Source organism: Mizuhopecten yessoensis, unplaced genomic scaffold (assembly GCF_002113885.1).
Source record: "Mizuhopecten yessoensis strain PY_sf001 unplaced genomic scaffold, ASM211388v2 scaffold11037, whole genome shotgun sequence".
NCBI classification, from domain to species: Eukaryota; Metazoa; Mollusca; class Bivalvia; order Pectinida; family Pectinidae; genus Mizuhopecten; species Mizuhopecten yessoensis.
The window spans coordinates 783,230-798,063 of record NW_018408847.1 but is presented as its reverse complement, the minus strand read 5'-3'; the positions used below and the strand labels follow the sequence as shown (position 1 = coordinate 798,063).

The following is a 14,834-nucleotide window of genomic DNA, read 5'->3' as shown; positions in this document are numbered from 1 at the left end:
CTGGACTATTGGTGACTTAATTAACGGAAAGGGTGGTAAGACAACTGGACTAGTGGTGACTAAATTAACGGACAGGGTAGTAGGACAACCGGATTAGTATAACCTGGATTAACGGATTGGGTAACGGGACAACCGGATTATTGGTGACTCGTCAATTCAAAACAGATTATCTTTTTATTAACTAATGTTAATATAAATAATTATAACATCTAGCTACAATAAATGATATCTCTATAACTAATCTTGATATAAATACAGCGTTAAGCCACAACTGATAACCCTTTGTCTAACTGACAATTAAATAAATATAACTTCTGCGTACAACAGATAATCACAGGTTTAAATAATATAAATATAAATATAGCGTCTAGCTACAACAGATATTCCCTTGTTTAACTAATATTAGTACATACATTTCAGCTGCAAAATCACGGTCAGTCTCGGTGAGAAATCAGGTGTTCGAGGACTCGATATCCATTCCCTTTTTATAGATATATCTATTTGTGTACCTTATCATCTTCAATTAAGCGAGGTAATCATTGTTTTTTCATGGACCTCATTTATTCAGGTTCACGCAACATCATAAAAGTTTAATGATTTCTAGCTAACTTTGACCCATAATAGGCGTAACAAAACTACGGTTTTTTTATGTTATATTTGAAATACGTAATATTTATTTTCGGAGCAATTCAAACATTCTCCAAAACAGTTATATAGGCAGGAAAATAGATCATCAAAGGATCTATAAACAATTGAAGTTTCTGCTGATTTCGAGAAACGTTCCTTTTACACCTTTACGGTTTGACTGTAGCATGAAGATATGCTAAATTTCAATGTCGTAGATCTGTCATGCTGAACAGATACAGCAGTATGATCCATAACAAGCTTGTCCTAATATCGAGTAAAAACGTTAAAAAGGATTTGGTACATTTACACGCAAGACCGCAAAACCATCACAAAAAGAAAGAAATTACTAAATAAAAACAAAAAAGCAACAAAAAAACCCAAAGAACAACAAAATCTGTTTACTTTTATTGCTTCCATACTAAGTGTATGAGTGATAGAAAGACACTCTCGGCCTCCGTATAATTCCATTTTATTGAAATGTTGATTGAGAGAGTGTCGAGCTGGGCTGTTCGCCTTTACGACAGGTACCATGGGACATTGTCTTCGCCATCAGCCAATCTGCTCGTGCACGTGGATGCCCTAGTCAAATCGCTTTTGCAATTTGCAGCATTCAATCCGCCTATGTATGTTCACTGGTGACAAGAGTAAGCTCCCCTGGGTAAGCTTGTCATATCCTTATACGTCTTGTTTGAGTTTGTCGTCAATGACGGGTAAGACGAGGCATGATAAGCTTAATACACCCATAAACTATAGTTCAATCCGCCATTGTCCATTAAATACCTCCAAAATAAATAGGTGTATGTAGGTATAAAGACAACACGTTTGCCCACCAATTACATTAATTGTTTTATAGTTCATAAAGAAGTTATTGGTAGCCTTAAGTTATGCTAATAATTTAAATGTTGTATGAAGCCAATCCGATCAGGAAAATCGTGTCGAGTTGATAACACTTGGGATTCCACACGACTCGCCTACATTGGAATCGGACATAAAAGGCAACAGGAGTCACAGAATGTAGAAAATATCAATTTATTGTGTACCTTTCATATTGGACGTCTCAGGTGCAATTTGCACAGGTGCGACATTTGACGACGATTAGCGTGTCTGAGAGAGATAAGAGGATTTTCTGTCAATATAGACGTTAGTCTGACGACCCATGAATCTAACAAGACTAGCAGGATAAACTACTGGTTGTCTCGGTCACACATTTTGGAGTTTTAATTCCTTTACTACAGTTTAACAAGGTAAGTAATTAAAAAGGTAGAGTATAATCGGTAAACTGTTTGCAAATTCCCATAATGACATTGTTGTTTTAAAATTTAAAATAGTGGTTATAGTTCTATCTATTCCAAACATGTGATTACTGCATGAAAGTATTTTGTCTTGTAAAAAATAATACTTTTTCTTTCTATAAGATTTCTTCTTGTGGACTTTAAAAACAAGTTGGCATACTGATTCTTTTGCAAAATGACCTTTTCGATCAGATCTAAATTTCCTATCATTAATAGGTGATTTTCCTTTCAAACTGAACTTTGAGGACTGAAACAAAATTATTATACCGTTTACGAAAAAATAGGATATACAATTAGTTTGCGTTATATGCATATGTAACGTGGCCATACTTGTAATTTCTTACTCTCGTGTAAAGATCTAGCAACAATCCAGATTTGAATTGAATTAGATTTATATTCTTTAGGTAAATTTATATCACCTATGCCCTCTCCTACAAATTTTAAATAAATATAGATAAATAAACCAAACGTTTTGGCCCGAATCACAAACAAGGTTCTCGTCATTTCTACTACGGGGTCCTGTTAACTATACCATGTCTTATTGTTGGAATAAGGGAAGTGTATACAATATAACACTTAAAACTATTTTTCTGAATTAAAAAAAAAAAAAGAGAAATTACGCACAAAAAGACATAGACACAAGTATTTTATTATAATCAGAAAATAAAAAATATATATGCAATGTAGAAATGTGTTAAACCCATAAATCATTTTCTGAGGTTATGATTTGAAAAAATATTTTTTATCATATTCATGAGCATAAAAATATAATATAATATTAAAGTAAGATTAGTGTTTATTTATAAAAACAAAAGTAAATATATGTTAAATGACATGTTTGAAAAACTATTCTGTTAGTAAATTGAACAACTTCAATACATTAGTATTCCTGTCTGATCAGGGTGAATATAAACACTTACATGGTTGTATTGGCTATTCATCTGACCTTGTATTTCTACACCCGTGTCAGAATAGTTTATATATAGAGTTTATTTCTTTTTACATTTGGTACCTCAAATGAATCCTAAATTGACAAAATGGTCATAAGGTGCAGTAAAATTTCATTTTGAAAAAATTGTTTGCCGATATAGAAAGTTAAATAAATGTTCTTCGGATTTCTGCATCAAACATAATCAATTTATAAATAGATGCTTTCTTCTTGGTGTTTCTTCTTATAAATATTATAAATAATAACATTAAAAGTATTTAACTCTACAGTCTAGGTGGGCAAGAATCATCGCTCTTGTTATGCAATGTACATTTTGTGATATTTTACATTATTACTGCAGTGATTCTGAAAAACAAGGTATAATTGGTGATTTTCGCGGAAAAGTTATTTAACTATATTCGCAGTCGCCAAAGTTAGCGCAAAGTAAAATATCCAACGAAAATTAATACTCCTTTAACTTACCTCTCACTTTTATTAACCTTTTTTACTGATGATTAGTGGATATTTAAAAGAGATAAAAGTACCCTCGTGAGTGGAACGTTTTTTCCTGGAACGTTGCGCGAACTTTAAACCCCGCGAAATAGTTCTGTTCGGCAAAATTGCGAATTAGCAGCCCGGCGAAGTTAAATGGTCATCGGAGGACAACATTACATACTTATATTAACAGATATTTATAAAATAATCTGCATGAACTGGTCGTTACGATAATGAGGCGTTCAAAACTTAGGCGAGATGTTTACTTCATATGTACTGATAAACGGTTTCGCGTGAAACTTATTCCATAAATCTGCTGGTTATGAAGTAAATCAAAGTTGGTACCAGAAGCCGTAACGTACAACCAAGACTCGTGGTGCTAGGAGTGCTTAAATGAACATGACAGACATTAACGAGACATGTAATCTATTGACGAAACATGACATCATTAAGGAAACATGGAATCCGTAAAGGAAATATTCCTCTATCCTTTATAACGTTAATTGTACATTTAATGTGTTCAGTAGACGCTCCACAATCGATAATTGTTTATGTTTTAATTTTATTAAACCACAAATATAGTATTTATAAATAATTCCACATATCGAACAGCAAGACATTGGAGGACTCTTTCTAAAATAACGCGATTGTTGTGGCTAAGGGGTGGGTGTTTTCTGAGGAAAGCTGTACAGATAGCCGATGACAATTATTGATATGTTACATGCTTAACAGCGACAGTCACTACACTTCTAAAAGGTTTTTCACATTAATAGCATAGTAAAGCATTAATACTTTTAGGGTTGATCAGACGTTGACACACATGGGAAACATGTATCTGCCATTTTAGTAGAAGCCTCAGGGTAGTGTATAATATGTAATAGAAAAACATTTATTATTATAAAACTTAAGAAGAAAAAATGAAGATTTTCGAATTTGGCCATACTAGTCTATACTCCTTTAGACTAGGTATGTCTTCTGATTGACGCTTTGGCGAGTTAAACATGATTTTATGTCGTGCATGTCAAAAATCTGGTGTTTATGGAAGACGGATTTCTAAATAATAAACTGAAGTTAACCTTTCTGATCTCAATTAGATAGTTATGTTAAATTAGAACGACACCATTTCCATGACTGTGCATGCGAACCCAAATAAATAATAACATCAACATGGACAGACTGACGCTGTGCCGTTGGTTAATGTTATTTGGTTCCCATTTCTAAGGCTAGCACGTCGGAGCGATCATGTCAACATGCCTATATGTTTTCTGGACGCAAACTTCGCATATGATCTTCTGTCTAAGCGCGATTCTGTAGCATCGTCCCGACAACAATTTAATTAATAGAAAAAGAACGAACTTTGTGATCACACCAAACCTTCTTATCCTCATGTTTTGTCTGTAAGGTTTTGAGACTGAGGGATTTGACGACGTCATAAGTTAATTAAATGGTGATAGGTGTGCACTATGTTTAACTCAATTTAATCATTTTCACTGTGTGTTTTAGATATATTACAAGATGATTTTAGCTCCAGTTGTTCCTGGTTACCTGCGGAACTAGGTTGGAGACTTTATATAATTAATTACTCTACGACTCTGTAGCTAGGATATGCTAAAAAGGCGTTAAAAACGTTTCCGCTATGTGAACAATGCGACTTTTTTCCATGTACACCTTCATTCTCTTATTATCAAAAATTTCTTTTCCAATATAAGCGAACTGCAATACAAATATATGGTGAAAAATATTTTGGAGCATATCTTGTTGAAAAACACGACAAAAGCAAACATGAAATATACTAAGAATGAACATGAGAATGATTGAATTCCTTGTTAATGATAATTTAGTCTGGTAGCAATACTTTTCCCAACAAATTGTTGGTATACGAATAGAGCAAACTGTGGCCCTCATTTGGCGGAATTCTTCTTTTATATGAGGCTTACTTTATCGCTTTGGGTCATATTGTCGAGACGTTGTATTTAAATAACAAGAGATTCCCTGACATCGTCGACCGTATGCAACCTCCCACGCTTGAGATCACAGACACCACATACTTGTTTTTTCCTTTTTTCCATTTTCATAGATCATCACTTATAACGTGACCACCATAGACAACGTTTTACCAAGCTGCACGACAAGCTCATTGTCTCTTCCTTGGAAATTGTAACATATATGCATCTCCCGCCTTCGGTGTCATACATCGTTCGTAGTTGGTTGATTTGTTATTCCCGGGCTTGGAAATTACGAACCTCGTGATAGATGTTTGAATACTGACAGGTATACAACACAAGGTTTCGAGAGATTACGGTTGGTTAAGACTATGAGCAAGTAAAATGGTATCCATAATGATATCATAGAGAAATAGTCAGTTTTGGTCGAATATCGACAAGTTTTAATTATACTCATTATTGTGCCTAGTTTTGGTGTCACTGCCCCGACTAGCAGTTGGAGGACGCAGTAAAACTTGGATATAACCTAGATTTATATTGAAGATGTCGTTAATGAAGCAGAAAACGTTTAGCCATCCGGAACACCTCGTCTTACATCCTTTCATTTTTTTCAATGGTTTCCTTTTAAGTATTTCATTTGTTCATATTTGCCCAAGTTTTGTCGTTTTCCAGTAGGAATAATTACTTATTTGAAATAATATTACGATGCCTCTCAGATTTTTAATATAACATTTCAATGTTTCTGGTGGATTTTTTAATTATTTAAAAAATATTTAAATATTTTAGATGGTAGTATAATTATCTTTTTTGTTATACATAGGGCATTTCATAAACTGCATCACGATGTGTGTAGAATTAATTCACTAATGGTTTATATCATGATGATTTACAATAACGAATGATTCGCCCGTATATTTTAGAAGGTCACTCATACAAAAAGTAGTGTGACTTTCATTGCTGTTGGCCAGGGAGTTTTAACGACCGCTGGTTATGTAGATGACCATCTGTTTAATGATGATAAAACAACACAACAGTAAAGGGATAACGACACAACCTACCAGAAAGGGTTCACGCCTTTGTCATTGTGGTAATAATCACCACTTTTAGAAGTATTTCTGCACACAAATACCTCACTATGCATCGTAATGGAAGGAACTAATTTTATTTTTCATTATTCTGATTGAAAGCAGCGATGACAGATCGCAGACACTTTCTTTTCTCTGTGACATAAAACTGTTCAAAGTGAGTATTTGGAATCTTAGTCTTAAACAAGACAAATAACGAGGTCTGTATCAGTGTATGCTATCTATATATAACGGTTAAACCATAGGAAACAATGTTCTGTCGATATCAAAGTGTTACATTCCACACAAACAATGTAGAAAGTAACACTTTGGTATTACATATTTCCAATCTGGTTCTGTGATTAATCTAAAGTGAAGTTTTAATTTATACTGATTTTTAATTTTTGCGTTTTGGCCGTAAACATGTGTTTTATAGGTCTAAGTAGCATTATTATTATTTCTCATGTCTATCAAATTTCAAACGTCGTGACTGATTGTAGTCTACAAACTTAATGGGCAAAATGACCATGAGCTGCACTCAAGTGTTGTCTTTGTTTGACGTTCTGCACCGACGTGTTTTACTTGATGTAGTAATATTTTATTCTTTTAAAGTTAGTATCATTAAAGACGCAAATTATTGTTTCTTTACAAATAGCACTTTATTGTATACACACTTTATCATCAATTCACCAACCAACCCATGTGTTTGTTATATATCTGTATACTTATTTGACAAACCCCTATCCTTGTTACATAATTTTACATCATTAATTGACCAATCAATACTTGTGTTACAGGAGTGATGAGGCTAGCGTGCACGGCTACAGTTGTTGTTGTTATTTTACACATGACGACAGCCTGGCTATTTGACATCGACCAAAAGGGAGTCGACTCTAACATAGTAAGTATACAGCCACCAGATGGCGCTGTTTGTTATATCAAGGTGATGTTTATTGGTGATTTAGTAACAGGTTTATGATTTCATGGCCTGTCTGTTGTAACCTAGCGACTTACATGGAATTGCATGACAACGTTTTGACACGTCGAAGTTTAAGATATATACTGCTGAGTGATGTATCCCATTTGCAAATGAGAAACTATTCAAGTATCTGCTAATTCTGATTATTTCGATTTGGTGAATATAATGATAAACAAAAATTAAAGTTCGTAATATTTCCGATTAAGGGAAAACCTCTCTGGTATTTCCATTTTTTTGTTTGTTTGTTTGTTTGTTTGTTTGTTTGTTAAATAGCACTTTTGCAAAGCTGCAGAAATTAAATTTCGACCAGAGTCGATCAGGTCGGTTTCAGACGCTTAACGTTCGTTTTATAAATTCTCCCCCATCTTTCCAATTGGAGGGGTTCTTCTTACGTATGTGAAATGTTTTACTAAACTATTATAAATAGAAGAATAAAAAGTCAGGTTTCAAGTCAAACTTATCAATACTCATACTCTGTGACCATTATGCGTCCAGTAGCTGTTGAATGCGGATGGTTTATACAATTTTGTATTTTAAGCACTTTACATATTCAGTTTTTTTGTTTTTTTTGTTTTTGTTTTTTGTTCTTGTCTAGATCTTTCGTTCCCACAAAATTTCGTTGTTACTAGTACTTCGTGTTTTTGTTTTTTCGTTGTTTACTTTTTTTATTTTTATTTTTGTCGTTTTTTCAAAGATATTGCAATTACCTAGTGTGTTCATGATAGCTGCCGGTTCCTGCAGGGTAAACCTTTAACCTTATATTATCTAACAGATCCCGGCCATATGAGCCTCGATGTGTCCGCTTTCCCACAGAAAAGATCCGCTGCTCTCCCTTCCTCGTTACTTTATGTGAAACCTATGGGAGATTTAAACACGACTTATTACATTATCGTTTACAGAGATGGGTCAGGATATTTTAGCATCAAAATCTGAGACTACTTACACTAAAAACTGCCGTGACAAATGCAGTTACTATCCTGTCAGTTGCCAAGCATTAATCTTATCATAGGACATGGATTTTACTAATTTAAATTTCACCAAAGGCTATTTATGTTGAATTAAAAACTTATCTTCAAAGGTGTTACAATCTAGTGTCATTCTAGAGGGACGTTCTATTAAGTGTCCTTGTTAGACAGATTTTATGAGTAGTGTCCTTTAAGAGAAGTTTTTAATCAATTGTCACTTTAAGTAAGAGAAACTTAAATTATCAATTTCGACAGGTTTTACAATAAATGTCAATTTAGAAAGCATACCCAATGAGGGTCACTTTAAAAAGGTTTTGATTACAAGTGTTTCAACTAAGACAGTACGACATTGAGAACCATTTCATACAAGTCTTACTGTGAGTAAATAACCACCACATTGCTTCGTATTATGTTCTCATCACACTTAACAACATAAAAGACACGTAGTGGATCTACCCTGCCGCCGTTAGGACGAGATTAAGATGGCGACGGCTTCTTGTCCATAAATATCAAGCCTTAGGTTACTATTTCGATTCCAACTGAGGTTTACTTTGCTGGTCTATAAGTCCCCGAAGTTGGCCTTAACCTTGTACCTGGAATTATTCTTGCGCCGTTTACATAAAGGTGTGTTTAAAGAATGTTGAACCAAAACACGTAAGTGTGTGCCTTTTAAAGGAATTCAGGGGCAACAGTTCTGTATTGCTAAATGTTTTGAACACTATAGCCGTGGATTTTTCATTATTTCAAAATTCAATTCCACTGATGATACCTGAATGGAAACAAAAGCCATATTGCGCTATTTAAAAAAAAAAAAAAAAAAAAAACCAATTAAATATGTTTTTCCTTTAATCGTACATGTATTGATTATGTTTTATACGATTTCAACTAAAGTTAGATACAATGATTAATTATGCATACCTTACCGAACAATAAAAAAAAAATCACTACATGCTACCTACACTTATTGTGCGTACATTCCTAGAACTGACCTAGACTTTATTACACTCCTAACGAGCCTTAACCATTTCTTTACTTGTTTATACGTCTATACATAAAAAGATGTATGCATTTTCTAAATCCTTTAGCTTAATAGCTATTAGGGTAAAAAAAAAAATTGTAAAAAGAATCTGCAAGAATAAGGTTAATACTTAATCCAGCAGCATGTCTGGTATATTGAGTCTAGGACATACAAGCTTAGTTCAATGGTTTGCCACGAGACCCGACTACAATCCGCTCTCGCCATGGGAGTATCAGCCAGTACTCAATCCGTCGTCCGTTTTGTTATTTGATAATCGCCTCTTATAAGGACATGATGTTGTGACATTAATAAGGTTTCTATCCCTGTAAGGAGATTATTGTCCCACGTTAGAATGTCTTAACAGACCACTTCATTCCACGGTTGTGACATCATCCGCAGTGGTATGAATTGGTACGAACAGATTTGATAGCTAATCGGTACAATAAACGGACTGGCGTTGCCTTTAATTGCCCTACGTTTAGAAAATAAAAATTTCAAAAAATCGTCATTCTGCCATCAACTTTATGTTTTAGGAACCATTCAATGACGAAACAAATCATTCTCGTTCTCTAAAGTTTTCATAGCCTCCTTAAGCACATTGACGAATGCAAAATATTCATTTTTAGAATAAAGCCTAGATAGCTAGCATTGCTACGTATCCTCCCGAATATGATTTGTACCGTGTAAATAAGGTTTAAACACTGCACCTAGTTGCAATAATTATTGTAATTCGCGGAATAAGGAATATTTACCACAGAAAACCGCCATTCACAGGGCCAATGCCTACTCAACCTCGATCTACTTTTAGTTGCTGAATACAACGAGGAAAACTTATCAATAAATTGCAATAATTGTGTCCGATTTGCTAATCAATTTTGGGGAGGTTGAGAACTTAATAAGTTAGTATAAATAACTTCGGAGTAGTTGTTAGAGAATTTCATGTTTATTCGATTAACTTCACCTTGAAGCAATTTAAATTATACTTTTTTTGCCAATGCTTGCCATTTGACAGTCGTTATATTTTGAAACTGGTTCGGAAACAATCAAAACAGCAATGAAAAAAATAATTGAATTATTATCTACTTTCATAGGAGAAAGGAATCCTGCGTCACTGATAAGAAAGCAACAGTTTTGAAATAGTAAAATGCAATATTACCGATACTGCATCATTTCTACTCCAGCAACTCTATGGAATAGCCTTTCGGAAAAAGTCTGGAGAAAGTCATCAATATAGAAATAGAACAAAAAACGATGAATCCTGTAGTCGTAAATGTTTCCTTCCTTATTTTAGACGCTATTGTAGTGATAATGATTTTTACTGATCAAATGTAACGAATTTTCAAAGTTTGCTTGTTGTTACCCTGTGCAAACTCTATTATGATGGTATGTCCGCGGTGTCATAATACTTTAATCTGTGACACATAACCTTTCTACAGATAGTACAAGTGAAAACAAATTCTGACAATGATAACGATACCTAGAAGCAATTGGATTGTACATCAGAAAAGGATTCGTAGGAAGTGTTATGAAAATCGAATGGAGGAGTGTCCATTCAGGCATGCAATGAAGTCGTATGTATTATATACTTAGCGTGTTGCTGTAGTAAACAACAGTAAACAATTACTAGAAATAAGGAAGCATCTATTTAACGTTTAGATGCAGAACTCCAGAGGAGTAAACGTTTTATAGCACGAAACATCTGTATGGCCATTTCGTCATGTCGGATATATCAGTGGTAATACAAGGTCAAAATAATGAAAAAAATATATCTAATAGTGTTCCAACCAGTTGTAGAAAATAGCAAAAAGGGACAGATAGAAATATATTATTTTTAACATTACAAAATCCGACCACAGTAGATAATGTATTCTTTGAACAAGCATAATGTAAACCGAGCCAAATGGATTCCAGCTACAAGGTTACAACCCTAGGGGCTGGTGACTGGTGATGATATCGGATACTTGGTTGTTTTCTGAACGTCCTTTCTATTTTCCCCTCTGCAGAATTGTTTATTGTAGTCTAGAAAGCATGGTATATCATAATATTCACGCCCTCTGGTGGTCAGTAAAGCCTCGGGGAGATAACTCGTGGGTATCAGGATTACTTCTATCAATGTCGCATTCAACACATATTACATTTCGTTACATGATTATAGTGTCGTTTTGAAATATTTCCTGGATTTATTGTCATAATTTGATCAATTTGACCCAGGACTCTACTTCCGGGACCAAAGCGTGACTTCTGCTCTATTTGGTACTCAATATTGACACCCAATGTACGCCTCACAGCTCAGAATATAGATACTGACTCTGACAGGTGTTACAACACGTTACGTATACCAGGCTATTGGACTCGACTATTATTCCAATAGCTGCTTTCCTTTATATACGACAACAAAATATGATTGTTAGTTGTAAAGTGTAATTGTCCTATTGTTTTCATCCTCATTATTAAGACGTCACAATGGTAGCATTAGATATCTCCTAAACGCGGAGGAAGATTCTTGTTGTGTCCAATTAAGATAATATGGTTATAGGATTAGATTTCATTTATGATTTCTACCGGAAATCAGTAATAAACGATAAGAGAGTAACACTAAATTTAATTAATAACGAGACATTATCGAGGATTTTGGGAACCTCAAAACATTGTCAACACTTCATTATCATTAATTATGACGTCATCTTATGGTATTCATTAAACGCAGGCTGGTTTTGTTCAAGGTTTACAATTCCGGATCTAATGTTATTAGCGATAATGTGTTTTAAGTATTTAGAACTTACATGGAAATTTCCATGAGTCAAATTTTATCTCATCGCCTGAATAGCTATAGCAACATGACAATACAGCTATTTTCGATTTGGAGAAACCTTTCCCATGATGCTGTGGATGTTTTAAAATCGGCCATTAAAACAGTCACTTCAAGATGGAGGTTCGCGTGTCTTGTGATAGTCCTCACGAAATTTGTTTTAAAGTAAATGATCTAATTAGGGCAATTTGTAATATTTCATCCGCGCTATGTCGAGAGGATTTTTAAGGCCTTAACAGTTATCTTATTGACCCGCACGACATATGCGGTATTTTTGTCAACACATCGCAGTTTGCAATCACTCTTGTCCGATACCTTAGCACAGTAATACGATAAATAGCACAAAATGAACAGTAATGGTCAATTGCATGTACCTGATTATAAACTCGTTGCATTTAAACAACATTTTTATTTATTGCCAGTGTCAGTTGTAGATGGATTTAGAAGAAGAAAAGATACCCAACATTTCAATGACCCTTATGACTTTTTATTCAACACGGATCACAAATCCTATTATAAATCTGTAACCTTCTACAGGAAAACCTAACCACTCCGTGGTGACTGTCACATCATTGCGTGACAAGTATTGATAGATTTTCGATTGTGTCACCCCATGTGTTATTATTCATGAACTGATCTACAAAGTCGTTCCCAATAACAAAATTGTTATAACTGCATTATTAAAATAAAAATAATGTATGACATAAAAAAAATACGTTTTGAACGAACAGTAAAAAAGATCACTCGGATAGCGCAGAGAGGTTTGTAAAACACACATGAGAGGGGAGCTAACTCAAACTGTTTTGAAAACGTTGCTAGTAATCAGCTTAGTTTATACTTCAACCTGACTGCGTGTAAGAAGGGATATAACTCCTATTTGCTTCCTGTTTAGAATAACAGACAGCACAATCGTAACGTCGACTCCATGGCGGATGACGAAATGACAGAACCGGAAGAGGAAATACCCCTTATATTGCGCATACTCAGATCGGACGGAAATGACGTTGTTGGAACCGTTTCCGGTGAGTAAAATGTTTAAAGTATTTATGATATTTAAGTTTTGGGGTATTTTCTATGCAGTCAGAGGCGTCCTAGTTATTGTCGCACAACACAATCACTAACATTTGTATATACTCTCAAAGAAGGTAGATAAGGTTATCACTTTTTTTGATAAATTGACATATTTGATGATTTTCCTATCTTACCTTTTTTTTTTTTTTTTAAATAATATCATGATAATATGATTCAATAGATAGATATATACAGATACACAGGAAGAGGCTACCTTTGCATTGATTTTAGAATTTTTAGCACGATTTTGAAAAAAAATCCATATTCGAAAACAATGAAAAAAATTGTGCTGAAAATAGGTAATTTTAAAGTGTAAGTTCTTAACCCCTCAGGCTGTAATTTGCGTTTTCTTTTTATAAAATTACGAATTAATTTGTTTCTAGTGATCACGATCAATATAGTTATTGATCGACTGTTTACAATTCATAACACCGAGTTTAACTTCTATGATTAAGTTACAGATGATAATTGGTGATGTCATTTTAACTTGTCACTTCAGAGTTACACGCGCATGCGCTGTCAAACAGACGAAATCACCAGCAGAGGCGACAAGTACGTTCACACTGGACAGACATGATGACGTCATGATACAAATGACATCATTTTGAAATGACACAGCTGTGTGACAAAGTGACGTCATGATTGTTTTCACGCCCATGCTGGATCTTCTGTTCAAAGAAAAAGCGAAATAAATGATTCATCAATATTCCACACACAAAGGATGAAACAAAAATTATATGAGGAGATAATATCATCAGTTTTGTCCGGACTTTCTTCAATTCGGTGACGAGTTAGATATGCTGATCAAAGTGTTAACATGTTATCCACGTGAGGGTATGTCTTCTGCTTTGACCTGTCATACGTAACGTTACTGCCAGTGTTTATGTAGTACCTACCTTATATATCTTTGTCACTATTACAACGCATTCACACCATTCCCTGGGAACAGGTCCTCGAGCGATCTCAATTCAATGATGAGCTGGATTTATTGCTATCAATTAGATAAGTAGAATTGATGAGGTTTTCATTAGGAGCGAGGACAAATGAGGATATCAATATTCTGATTAAAAGGGTTTGTCACGTGACTCTCTTTGTCTTATCCCCACAGTAATGGTTGCCGTGTAAATTGAAGGCCTACAAACGTTGAAAAATTAATATATAATATTGCTGATTCTACAACACAGGAACCCGATAATAAATTATGTATGTTGAGTATTTATTTGATGATGTATTTTTATAAAACGACATAATTATTTTGAAGAGCAAGGTCTAGTAGATTGCCGTAGATTTTCACGCAGCATAGACTTGTTGAATTCACGTTGTTTAAGAGTTAAATCCGTTTATGCTTGCCAATCTATTTATTGCACTAACTTGTAACAATCATCCAGAACACCCTATCAACTTTCTGTTTCTACAAAATAAAACTGTGAGACTAGCTTTATGTGTGATGTTTTGTTTTTTTTATCTTTCTCTACAAGAGATATTAACGACCTATGTAGAAATGACTAATATAGTTCAGTTATAGTTTGCTAGGTATTGAGTTGTCGATTTGCAATGAAACTGATGTGCAGTGTATTATATGTCTGGGGTGTGCATATTTGCGGTAATCAATATTTTTGTGAAACATGTTTTCAGACGCATTT

At 34.2% G+C, this 14,834-nt stretch overlaps 1 long non-coding RNA gene across 2 annotated transcripts; it reads left to right on the top strand.

Moving 5' to 3' along the window:
- The first annotated feature begins 1,664 nt into the window (after positions 1-1,664).
- LOC110464842 lies at positions 1,665-14,622 on the top strand. 2 transcript variants are annotated; one of them, XR_002464553.1, is made up of 4 exons: positions 1,665-1,871; positions 7,147-7,250; positions 13,013-13,142; positions 13,691-14,622. It is a non-coding gene; the product is annotated as an uncharacterized LOC110464842 (long non-coding RNA). The 2 variants fall into 2 exon arrangements; XR_002464552.1 differs by lacking the exon at positions 1,665-1,871 and adding an exon at positions 6,358-6,527.
- The last annotated feature ends 212 nt before the right edge of the window (positions 14,623-14,834 follow it).